The sequence below is a fragment of the Monodon monoceros genome, unplaced genomic scaffold, assembly GCF_005190385.1.
Source record: "Monodon monoceros isolate NGI ecotype Baffin Bay Population unplaced genomic scaffold, NGI_Narwhal_1 Super_Scaffold_2, whole genome shotgun sequence".
Lineage (NCBI taxonomy): Eukaryota > Metazoa > Chordata > Mammalia > Artiodactyla > Monodontidae > Monodon > Monodon monoceros.
In genome coordinates, this window is record NW_021703776.1 from 43,556,145 (window position 1) to 43,569,866 (window position 13,722).

A 13,722-nucleotide genomic window follows, 5' to 3' on the forward strand; every position below is an offset into this window, starting at 1 on the left:
TTGACTACAATGGCTTAAGAACTGGCCTGCTTTCATGGGGCAGTGGGAGAATAGGGTGTTCAGGACTAGTGTTCTTGTTGACTCAAAAAGTGTGCTGACATGTGTACGACCTAGGGCAAGGACCCAAACTGAGCTGTCATCCTTTGCTTGAGTGTAAACATGGATGATTTTTACCCAAATTCATAGCCCTGATAAATAAATGCATTCGAAACATTAAAGCCTGAATGATGTTAACAAACCCATTAAAGTAACCTTGAGTGTTTAGCCAAGTTAGCAATAGATCAGTGAATTTTAAAGCTAAAAAATTAAAAATGAGTAATCTTCTTGTTTTTGTAGATAACATGCAGTCTCAGAGACATGATTAAAATCCTAATCCTAGGTCAATAAACACAATATTCTTGATTCTCAAGCTTCTCTTCCCAGCAAACCTGACAACTCCAACACAGGCAGAAGCATAGATGTCGATTATGGAGAAAATGCAATGGACTGTGTGTACACTCCCTCTTCATCGTCTTCTCCTTTAAATCAGTCACACACTGAGTCTCCAGCTTCTATTGAATTAGGTTACAAAGCTTTTTTGTTCTTACCTGTCGCTAAGAAAAATCATTCATGGCATCCTGGATCAGAACTAGCGGAGACTGCATGAATCAAAAAGGTAAAAATGTTCCCTCTCCAGGGAGGCTGCCAGCTGTCTCATTGATTCAGCGCTGCTCTTGGCAGATTCTGAGGCTACCCTGGCACCAGTTCCAAGAGTGCCGGATAATAAGGCACCACAATGCAAACTGTTACCAGGGAGAAACAGAACATCTGGTCTGGAACAAAGGCAACGTCCATTGCTTAGAAGCAACCTGGCCATCCTCGTCCAAGCGTGAATACGCCAGGCCCTGTCACCTGAAAGAGGGGGTCCCTAGAGCCAAATAAGTGAAGATGAAATAGAAACAGTAAGGACAAGAAACCCTGAGAGAGAAATAACATTATTTTCTCATCATTTTTATCTAAATGTAGAAGGATAGTTAGTATCAACTAGGATACTTTCTCTAGGAGCTTTATTTTTTAATGTAATCAACAATGATAAAAATTGAAATTTTAAAGAGCAAAAATCAGTTGATTTCTCTTTATTCAGTGTGCATATGTGTGCACGAGTGTGTTTAATGGCCGAAAGGGTCTCTTGTCATCCCGCTGTTGTAAGCAGAACTAATGACTGGCCTCTGTTCTGTGGAAATATTTTAGCTGCCAAGGACCCATTGATGTGGGCAGCAAGTCTGAGGACAATGAGAAAGGAACAGCACCCAAGGGTGCCTACCATGTGCCTTCCACCAAGCTGTGCACCTACACCAGGCAATTTAGACTCTGAGACTGTCCAGACTTTATCAGGTTTTGTTGTTGTGTTGCTTTCAGTACTAAACACCACCTTCAGAAAAGGAGAAGAATCTGACTTCCAGTTGCTTTAAAATCCAGATTTTCTTTTTTTTAAAAAAGGCTTACCCTGTTGACAAAGCCCCTGTCAGAATGAGAGTCATTATACTCCACGGAAGGTTTGTGTACTTCATTCCTTTCCAAAGCCATCTGTCTGAATTCAATTCACTGATAATTTTATCAGTCTCCCCATGCTTTGCCTGAAACCTCTCCATTGCATTTTTTTATTCTTCGCAGATGTTAACTCTTTGAATGACAGTTTCAATGCATTGAGAATTTTGATGAAGATACACATTCTCTCTGAAGGATCTCCCTCCAATGTAACACTTTCCAATTGCCCCACTGCACCAACAGTTGTGCTTTCCAACAAAAGTTGTGCCTCTCCTGGGCAAAGACAATCTAGATGCAAAATTGTATCCAGGACATTGCTAAAGTAGCCGCCTGCAGTGGCATCATCCCAGGGACACTCAATACCTATCATTTAAGACGCCTTTTTGGAAATTTGAAATTACAGTACATTTTATAGAAATAGTTCTAACCTTTCTTCCTACTTAATATTATCTTTAAGAAAATACAGGCTATTAAAAGATACTATAGATCTATTTAAAAATTAACTGTTTGAAGCATTTTGTTTTTTATTTAAAAGAGACCATTTAGGACTTCCCTGGTGGTGCAGTGGTTGAGAGTCTGCCTGCCAATGCAGGCGACACGGGTTCGTACCCCGGTCTGGGAAGATCCCACATGCCGCGGAGCGGCTGGGCCCGTGAGCCATGGCCGCTGAGCCTGCGTGTCCAGAGCCTGTGCTCCGCAACGGGAGAGGCCACAACAGTGAGAGGCCCGCATACCGCAAAAAAAAAAAAAAAAAGAATAAGACATAATGTGAACTGCACTTTCAAAGATAATGGCAGTCTTCTGTAGGATGAATTAAGAAGGAAGACACTAAAGACAGAGAAAATCTGGATGTGTTGTCAGAAGGAGGGAAAAGGAGGTCCTGGATTAGGGCAGGTGCGATTGGAATGAAATCCAGGGAACTGGTTCAAACACTCCAACCAAACAGATGGGAGATATACTTAAATCAAAAGAAAGACCAGGTGGGCTGATCAAAGCAAGTTGACTAAAGTGCTCTTCAAATTTGCCTTTTTTTCAGTTAACTGTTGGTTTCCCAGGTGTCACTACCACTTCCCAAAGGAATCTAAGCCAGCTCTTTTTGGAAGTGTCCTCCTCATACTTGTGATTATTTTTTGACTATAATTTAGCACTGATATTGTTCAGGGCAGTTAGAAAGTTCTTGATACTCATTTTGTGTTTACAGACTCAGAGTTTCACTGGAAGACACCATTCTGAAAGCCTGATACTTGGGCAAGATAGAGGCCAAGAAAACAAGGCATTGACTCCATGGTGGCCCAGGTCCAAGGGCATGATAGATGAGAGTGGTGGGAGAGGAGGTTTAGTGTCTTAATTAAAATAATGTAGACAGTAACTGTAGATTAAAATGTCAAAAATTATCAAAAATGCATTGCTTAAAATTGGGAATGATGATGATAATGTTGATGGTGATAATTATTGGCCTGATGAGGGACAATGTGATACATGAACTAAAGATGCACATCCTCTCAGGATATGATTTCTGTTAACTTTCACTTGCCTAGAGAATTATCTATGACACTAAAACAGGTCCCCAGCCTAGAAAAGCTAAATTTAGAGCAAAGTGTATAAATACTCCCCAAGGAGGAACTTAGGAGAGAATCTGACTTAATGTGGTGTGGTAGGGACTAGCTAGTTGTTCACTGAAACCCATTCCCTTTTTCTCCTATGTACATAGCTAAACACTATTCCCCAGCCTCCCTGTGGGTAGGTGGGCTCTACAACAGACTTCTGCCCAATTGTGTGTCATCAGAAGTGATATTCCCTACTTATCAGTCTTAACAGCTTCCAGCTTGATCCTCTGCACTCTCTTTTATTGTCTTCTGATGAAGTGGAGCAGCAGAGAACTCCAAGGCCCTGGGAATAATGGGGCCACTAGAAAGAAGGATTGTGTGAAGCAGAAGTTTCCATCAACCAATGCTAGAATTTAATATGAATAAGAACACTTTCATAAATGATTATTGTGTTCAGCCACTGAGGATCTGGGGGTGCTCTGCTACAGCAATTAGCCTACCCTGACTGATACACATTTGAGGCTTTAGAGTCAGACAGACCTAGGCCTATGTTTCAGTTCTTTCATTTCACTACCTCTGAAAACTTACAAGTTACTTAACTTCTTGGAGCCTCAGTTTCCGTGAAAGTAAATCAGGGAAGGGGACTTCCTGTCAGGAAGGGAACTAAGGGAACTAAATCAGTCAGGGAACTAAGATCCCACATTCTGCCGGGCAACTAAGCCCGTGCACCACAACTACTGAGCCCACACGCCTCAACGAGAGAGCCTGTGTGCCACAAACCACAGAGCCCACACGCTCTGGAACCCACGCGCCACAACTAGAGAGTGAAAACATGCAAGGCACAACTAGAGAGAAGCCCGCACGCCGCAAGGAAGAGCCCACATGCTACAACTGAGACCCGACACAGCCAAAAATAGAAATAAATAAATAAATAAAATAAAAATTAAAATGTAAATCAGGGAAAATAGGGCTGCTATGAACATAAAATAAAATAAAATATATGTATATCTATTGGCACATTGCCTGGCAATAGAAACCATACAAGAGAAGACAGCTACTATTATCTCTGGTAGAAAGAAGGCATCATTTGTATGGTCTTATTAGCCAGCATAGAAATGGTCTTGGAGAATGGAATAAGAAGGTAGATCTAGCAGAAATGTTCTCCTCTAGTATTTTCTAGAGAAGGAAACTGCAAGTTTATATTCATCTATTATCAAATATTTCCTTATAATTAAAAGGATATCTTCTTACTCCCAAAGAATGATGGAGACACCTAAGTTTTAGAGTTGAGTTCAAGTTCCATTTCTGGGATATCTACCTCTGGCCATGATGGAATAACTGCTATAGGAATTACACTCCTATTGCACACTATGAAACTGTACAAAATATATGAAACAATTGTTGTCAGGTGTTAGAAAACAAAATGCATAGGGTTGTGATCTTTGACAGAAGGAAATTATGTGAGGTGAGTTTCACGTTGACCCACATTTCTATTGAGGGTACTTTCTGAAGTGAAGTACAGAAAGTGGCAATCTCATTATGAAGAGGACACAGAGTTTGGAATTTAGGGTTGCTTAGGAGGCAAGAATTTATAGGCAAAGTTCCTTGAGATGGTGGAGATCCCCAGAGTTCTACACAGAGGTGCCCTGAAGGACTTTGGCCAAGCCCTGGACTGTACTTCTGCAGGGTGAGACGCAGTAAGACTAACCAGTTGCTGGGAGGTAAGTCCTGAATAAAGATACTAGAAGTTGTAAAGTGCTGGGAGACATTAGAGGTTTAGCCAGTCAGAGTGGAATAAAGAGACGTTTAGTACTTTGGGCATTTAGTTAAGACTCCAGCAAGGCCAAATGTTAGAAATAAGGCATACTCTAGAATAAGGTACGTGCTCTAGGACTGGGTGGAAAAACTGAAATAAACCCTTTCTAACAATGTCTAAAACATCTACAGTAGGGTTTTTCAACCTCAGCACTACTGAAACATTAGATCAGATAATTAGTTGTTGTGGGATGCTTTTCCTGTGAATTGTGGGATGTTTACCAACATTCCTGGCCTCTACCACTGTCACTGTCATATGTCATTGTCACCCCAAGTTGTGACAACCAAAAATATCTACATACATTGCCAAATATCTCCTTGGGTGGGGGGAGCAAAACTACCGCTAGCTGAGAAGCACCACTCTATAAGCTCCAAGTGATCACCAGAGTTTCACTGTCTGCCAGGAAAAAACCTCAAATTCTTTAAAGAAAACAGCATAATCCACAAATCATGTCTTGTGCACAATGTCCAGTATACATTTTAAAAACTACTGTACATGCAAATAAGCAAAAAATATGACCTAAAGTCAAAAGAGAAAAATAGCCAGCGGAAGCAAGCCCCCAGGATGCTGCAGGTTTTGAAATTATCAGAGAAGTACTCTTAAAAAGCTATGATAAACATGTTCAAGAACTTGAAATTATGGATACAATGATTGGATAGAGAATATCAGTAGAAATATGAAAATTATAAAAGAACCAAATAGAAATTCAAGAACTAAAAAATAAAATATATGAAATTAAAAATTCACTAAATGAGCTTAATAGAAAATTAGACAATGGAAAAAAAATAAGGATTAGTAAGCTTGAAGATAGGTCAGTAGAAATCACCCAAACTGAAAAACAGAGATAAAAAAAAAAAGACTTTTCAAAATAAACAGCAAATGGGACTGTAAAAAGATGTTTAACGGACATAGAGTCTCACAAGGATAGGAGAGAGAGAGACTGAGGCAAAAAAATATTTGAAGAAATAATAGTTGAAATCTCCCCAAATTTGGTGAAAAACATCAACCCACAGATTCATAAAGCTGAGCAAAACAAAAATAGTACAAGCACAAAAACGACCATCCTTGGGCACAGGATAGTAAAACAAACATCAAAAAAAAAAAAAAGAAATATATTAATAGCAGCCAAAGGGGGAAAATTATTACATATGGGGGAACAACAATAGGGAGACTCTGACTTCTCATTAGAAACAATGAGTCAGCATCTTTAAAGTGCTAAAAGAGGAAATTTTTGCTTTCAACGAAGATAGAATAAACTTTGTTACTCTAAATAAATTTTGATTTATTAATTAATAAATGTTAATGATAAATGATACATTAATAAATTTTTATTTAGGTTATTTTAACCTAAAATAAGGAAACAGAAAAAAGCAAAATATATAAAACACTGGACATCAGTCAACAAAGGACAGTTATCCCTGAGAGACAGGCAATAGTGATTATCCCAGCTTCCTGGCTTGAGAGTTTCCAGGCCACCACTCAAGGAGAGAGAAACCAAGCAGAGCCCATAAGACTTTGTGAGTTGAGGAGATGAAGTTAGAGTCCAAGGAAAACAAAGCAGATGGAGTTTGCAGGACAGAGGACCAGAAAGGAGAGATCTGCACAAGGAAAGAAGTCTGGAAATCTCCAGAGAGTCTTCTTCAAGTGTTCAACACATTCATTTGAGAAAACTACCTGAAGCCCTGCAAATCAGAGGGAACAGTACTCAAGTGTCAGACAGGACAAAGACTGGTGCCTGTTATCACCAGCCAGACTGGAAAGCCACATTACTCTGGGAGCATTGGGTAGAGTACTCAGAGAAGTATTGCATTAGACACGGGGAATAATTATCCCTAGACTACATGATGCTCTGGTCAGACTCACGAAATTGTACAAGCAAGACCCAAAAGGTTCAAACTGTTTCCAAGCAACTTAACTGCATCCTGGAACAAAGTACAAGGATATTTATAAGAATACAAAAATATTCAGCACTCAATAAGATAAAATTCACAATTCTTGTGTCCAATTCAAATTAACCAGGAATACAAAAAAGCCAGAATATACGACCCATAAAGAGGAGGAAACATCAATCAATTGAAACCCATCCAAACTGAGACCAATATTAGAATTAACAAACAAGAACATCAAGATAATTATTATAACTGTATTCCATATGTTCAGAATATTAAGCTGAAACAAGAAATATTTTTTTAGAAGGGAGGTTCTCTGAAGCCAGAAATTTGGGGCAATCAGACTTTAAGATTTGAAAACCATGATGGCTGTGATGAAAACTACACTGGATAAGAATAACAAGAGGGGTAGCAATGGCCAAGAGCATGGAGTCTCTCGAGATCACCGCTGGAAGTAAGTGGCTGCAGAGATGCAGAGACTCCCTCACGGCAGCTCCGGCGGGTGATGCCAAAATTTAGAAAAACAGAAATAATAATAATAAGAGATTAGATATTTCGAAGAGAAGAATAGTAAACTGGAAAAAGCAGCAGTACAAATTATCCAAAATGAAACACAGAAAAAAGTATTCACAAAAGTGAACAGAGCATCAGTGAGGTATCAGCCAACTTTAAGTGGCCTAATATTTTTTGTAATTTAAGTCGCTGAAGGAGAAGAAAGGGAGGAACCCAGAAAATGCTTGAAGAAATTATGGCCAAAATTTTCCTAAATTGATGGAAACCAAAAACTTAGAGATACAAGAAGCTCAACAAACCCCAAGAACAAGAAATATGAATTAAATTACCAAGATACATCTTAATCAAATTGGTAAAAATTAGTGGTAAAGAAAATCTTAAGAGTATCCTGGGGAAAGGGGGCGAGGGTAGGGAAAGGGAGAACACGTTACATAAATATATATATTATAAACATATAAATAAATAAATAAATATAAATAAATATATATATATAGAGAGAGAGAGAGAGAGGAAAGAGCAGATTTCTCATCCAAAACAAAGTAAGTAAGAAGTCAATGGAGCAACCTCTTTAAAGTATTGAAAGACAAAAACATCCATCAACATAGAATTCTATACCTAGCAAAAATATTTTGCAAAAATAAAGTCTCTTTGAGACATGGAAAAGCTGAAAGAATTTACCACCAGAAGACATGTAATACAAGAAATGTTAAAGGGAGTGTTTCAGGCCAAAAGAAAAAGATATGAGATGGAAATATGGATCTATACAAAGGAATGTAAAATACTAGAAAACGTAGCTACATGGATAAATATATAAGATTTTATTCTTATTTTTAGATCAATTTAAAAGAGAGTTACTATTTAAACAAAACTAATAGCAATATATCATGGGGTTTATAATATATGTAAATAAAAATGTATGACAAAAATAGTCCAAAGGCTAGAAAGAGGAAAACGGAAATATGATTATTACATTATATAGCAAACTATATAATATTGATTCTAAGTAGACTATAAGTTAAAAATGTATATTTTTATCCAAGATCAATGTCTTTTAAAAATGAGATGTAGTTCCAAAGTCAATGTAGGAAATAAAACAGTATTATAAAAATATTTGATTAATGCAAATTGCAATTTACAACTCACTTTCTGTGTGACCTTATGCAAGTTATTTCAACTTCTTTTAATTTCAGCTTCCTCGTCTCTCATTAAATGTATTTAATAATATTAAATTGTGATGATAAACCAGGCTTTAAGTTCACTAAGAAAAAATCATATCTTAATAACTTTATGTTAATTTTTATATTGCCTGTACCAGGCATAGTGCTTGACACGTATATTTTTATATTTACTAATTTTTTTCTTATACTCTACCTTGTAAAGTGACTTACTGCCTGGCATATAACAAGTATTCAATAAACATTTTTTTTTTTTTTTTTTTTTTTTGTGGTACTCGGGCCTCTCACTGTTGTGGCCTCTCCCATTGCGGAGCACAGGCTCCCGATGCGCAGGCTCAGCGGCCATGCCTCACGGGCCTAGCCGCTCCACGGCACGTGGGATCTTCCCGGACCGGGGCACGAACCCGTGTTCCCTGCATCGGGAGGCGGACTCTCAACCACTGCGCCCCCAGGGAAGCCCTATTCAATAAACAATTTTAAGTGAATCCATTGCAAAGTACTTTACAAAATGATGAAATATAACAAGAAAACAAATGTAACAAATCAACTAAATGTCATATATTTCTACTGATAAGCAGTAAGTAAAGGGAGGAGTGCACATGTTCGTACAAAAAAGAGGTCTCACTAAGAATATTTGAAAACAACGAAAGCAATGCTCCACTTCTTTGTCTCAGCGACATTGGCATAAATATCAAAATTTGTCTTACAGATGTCCTTTAAAATACATTTAACCCTCCGATGATTTAAAACTGTCACAAGTTAAGTCCTGATGACCTCAAACAATTGTTCTTTCCAAGGCAGGTGGTCTCTGAGGACTCTGGTTAGTAACAAATAGAGAAAGGAAGAAGTTAAGAGTTTCTATGTATTACTCACAAATGGCTGTATGATTAACAGGCGCTCAGGCTCTGGAACTGTTTGGTTATGAAACACTTTAAATGTTAAGTAGGAGAAAAAGCAAGAGTAATTCATTGCTTCATCTCTAAGAAGATGCATCAAGACAGTCTTCAGATCTGAGGAATATTTACTGACCTACAAAGATTCCCATTCACTCCTCTCATAATTAAAAATGGTAATCGTCATCAGTAATGGAGCACAAATTCTGTCAGGCCCTGAATCAAGTACTTGACGTATGTTTCCTAACTCAATGTTTACAACTCCATAAACCAAATGTTATATATACCTAACCATTATATGTATGAGACACTAAAGCTTAGGGATGTCTACTGACTTGTCCATATTCACACATTTAAGTGGCAGAGACAAACGTGAACAAAATCAGGTCTGATTACTAAATCCAGGATCTCTTAAATACTTGACCCTACTGCTTCCCTTATATTTATTGTGGAAATGAGGAAATCTGATATCAGTGAAGAGCATTCACCTTAGTATAATAATATGTTCTAACATATCTTAATAGTTTATAACCCAATTAATTTCAGTCTGAGATTTTGGGAGGTCTCCAATGATTTACGATATAAATAGCCTTCTCTCTCTCTCTCTCACTCACATACACACATATAGGAATGAACACACATTAGAGTTAGTATAATGAGTGGAAAGAACACAGGCTTCAAAGTCAGCTAACTTTGGTTCAGATTTTGGCTCCACCACTTACGATCTGCATGACTTCGACAGAATATTTAACTCTATTTTTCCTGATCTATAAAATTAGGATAACAAAGTTTACCTTGTAGAGCTTCTCAAGGTTTAACTTAGCATTTATGGCAGGTCTCAGAACAGAGACCAGTAAATATTTCATATCCGCTTTCCTCCTACAAAAACTCACAAGCATTTAAGATGAAAGACTCTTAGCTACAAAGAAGTCACCTGTTAATGAGGCATTCCCATTTGATGTGTGGACAGTATTGGACAGCACAGGTCCTGCTTTGGTCTCTGAATACCTAAGGGCTGTGTCCGCCTGGTCTCTTCTTGTAGACTCAGTAACCTACCACCAGGCGGCAGAAGATGTGTGATGACAGATATACGGAGGGCATCTTGACTGGGGAGAAGAAAAGCATTCCAGAGAAAGCAAGTAGGATGGACACTTCCCACAGATGGACACAAGACATTAGATAGAAAATTCCTACTGTCCATGAGAAGGTAATGCTTAATGTCTCTTCCAACTCTTGCGGGCCATAGTCTTACATTTCCCAGGAGAGCTCTGGTCCAGGTTAGAGTTACAATCACAGAGATCTCAGATTCCAAGCAGTAGTACTAAGTTAATGTGCACCTAAATTAAACTGATTCTAATTTGAGTATCATAATGAAGAAGGGCAGAAACCAATTATAATACAATGAATTTTTAAAAATCCATCAGTTCCCACAGATATAAAATATATCTTACATGTATGTGCTTATGTATGTGTATGTGCATTGTAATCATAAATAAATAATATTTTTAAGTGGGGTGGAGACAGAAAAGCTCTTATTTACAGAAGAATTCTAATAAATGTAGAAGGGTCAATAGAATTAGAAAATCACCATTGGCAAACCACCATGGTAGTAACTGATTCAGGTGAGAATCAACAACAGATGCCAAATCATGGGTGACAGACTGTTGAAGAAAAAGATATTCACATAGTCTGGAAATATAACTCTACTGATTAGTTATTAATTTCAAAGAGAAAAAGATAAGTTTGATAGCAGGAAAATCTGATGGACTCCACCTTAATTAAATGATCAACTTAACATCACCAATTATAGGACAAAATGACCTAATGTGTCTCCTAATTAGATGTACTGAGAAGAGCACATCACTTCTGTAATATTCCTGAAAAAAAAAAAGTTTAACCTTTATCATAATAAGACAATCAGACAAATCCCAATTAAAGGACAGTCTGCAAAATAACTAAACTTGACTCTTCAAAAATGCCCCCAAAAGGGCTAGGAACTGTCCTAGAAAGACCCTAAAGAAGTATGACAAGTAAATGCAATTCATGATCCTTGACTAGATTGTGGATTTATAAATTCTGAAAAAAAAAAATTAAGCCTATGAAAGACATTATTGGGACAATTGTGAAATTTTGAATATGGACAGTATATTAGATCAATAGGTCATAGTGTTATGTTAATGTTAGATGTCTTGAATATGAAATAATGTTTGGTTATGTCCATTTCTTAGAAGATATAGGCTGAAAGGGGAAGTGACATGAATCCTGCAAGCCTGAAACTAACTCTCCAATTGTTCAGGGAAAGGGAAAAAAAAGTGTGTTGTGTATGTATAATTTTATGTACCTATATAATTTTGTATACATAGCTGAGGCCAGGGGGAGCCAATTCCTAACTCTGGCAAAGTGTAAAGTCTAGACCTTTATTCTTTTGAATTGCCTCTCCACTTGGAGCCAGAGAAGTGACTACCAGTGCCCGTATAAACCTGGTCGCTCTGAGGTCTGGCAGCACACTCATTTGTAAGGCCACATGTGGGCTCCATGGGACGGCAGCATGTATCTTTATCTGAATTTATTCTCCAACTGGAATGAAAGTGGGTCATTATATCCACATCTGAGAAAGGTCAGACTTCAGAGCGTTTCTCAGCACCCAACCTGCTCTTCCTTATATCATTACACTTTACAGGGCTCCACCAAGTCTATTTTGAGATATTTTTTTTAATGAGGAAGTTGGTATGGTGTCTGTGATCCATTGAAATATATTTGCTAAAAGACAGACTCCAGTCTGATGCCCTCCCACTCCTAGTGTCCCCTCTGCTTGACCCTCAACAATTTTAAACCTGGAACATATACAGGAATCTGTTAGATGTTGAAAGAAATAACATGGGCAGGGAATTCCTTCTGGCGTAGACTTCGCTGACAGATTTCCCTGCAGAGTATGGATCGTCTCTCCCTTTTCCCTACATACTTGCTCAGCTCTGTGCTATTTATAAAAGTGTGTGTGTGTGTGTGTGTGTATCTATATATAGATATATAGACACACACACACATATATATATTTTATTACTATGTTAACCTGAATCCAGAAAAAAAAAACAAAACAGGAATTTCCAATGTTTCAGGGTATCTTATACAGATTGCCTGATCTTTGCCTGAATTTCTGTTGTCTCACCTCTAAAACAGTAATAATAAGAATCTCATTGAGTTGCTTGGGGAATGAAAATGTGAACTTCCTGCTTGATCAGGAACTCCTAGAGAGTAGGGACTTCCTTGTTCATCTTTGTGTCACAGCACCGAGGACTTTAAATACAAGTTTGATGGAATGGTGCACCTGAATGTAAATGATGCCTTAACAAAGACAGTCCCCTGCTCCCATATGGTCTAGGGAAGAACATTTTGACTAATAAGTTCTAGAGATATGTGCTATTACAGTTGATGTGGGTAGTACCATTTTCTTATATATGTTTGTGCTGCTGCCCTTATACTGAATGCCAACAGTTATTAGATACAAGAAAACACTGATTTGAGTTTAGAACATATGGCATTACTGTCTAATTAAACAGTTAAGATGAACAGAGAGATAAAATTATTTTTCACATATTTTTATATGTTAGATCAGGGGTCAGCAAACTGTTTCTGTAAAAGACCAGGTAATAAATAGCTAGGCTTTGCAGGCCATGTGGTCTCTGTCACAACTCCTCAATGCTGTCATTGTAATGGGAAAGCAGCCAGAAACAGTACATAAATGAATGAACCTGGCTGTGTTTATGGACACTGTATTTCATATAATTTTCACGTCTCAAAATAGTCTTTGATTTTTGTTCCAAACATTTAAAATTTTTTCTCTGAGCTAAGACCACATAAAAACAGGCATTTTTCTGTCAGTATATTACTTGTTAGGGTACTACCTGTGCTAAGATATTACATGAATTTATCATGCATTTTTACATCAACCTAAAATTCAACTTCTGAAAGCAGAGTTAAACAGATATTGAATTGAAATTCATATTTTAAAAAGAGTGAAGACAGTCATAAGTGTTCCTTTAAAAGGCAAGCCTTTCTCAGAAATTTAAAGTTTTGTTTTTCACTGTTTTCTAATAACAATAAAATTTCTAAAACTCTCAGTGAACTGTAAGAATTGTTTTCACAGCATGTGATTTAAAGTGATTAAATCAGGTATGCCTCAATAGATCTTAACAGCTTATAGGTACCACTTTACAGCATATTTATTCATTTATTTTATACGATTCCCCCCAATACTAACAACCTTAGAGCTTCTGTACATTTTTTTGAAATATAAATATGTATTTTTTTCCTTGACATGTAACCACCCCAATATATATCAACATCAGGGAGAACTATACAAGC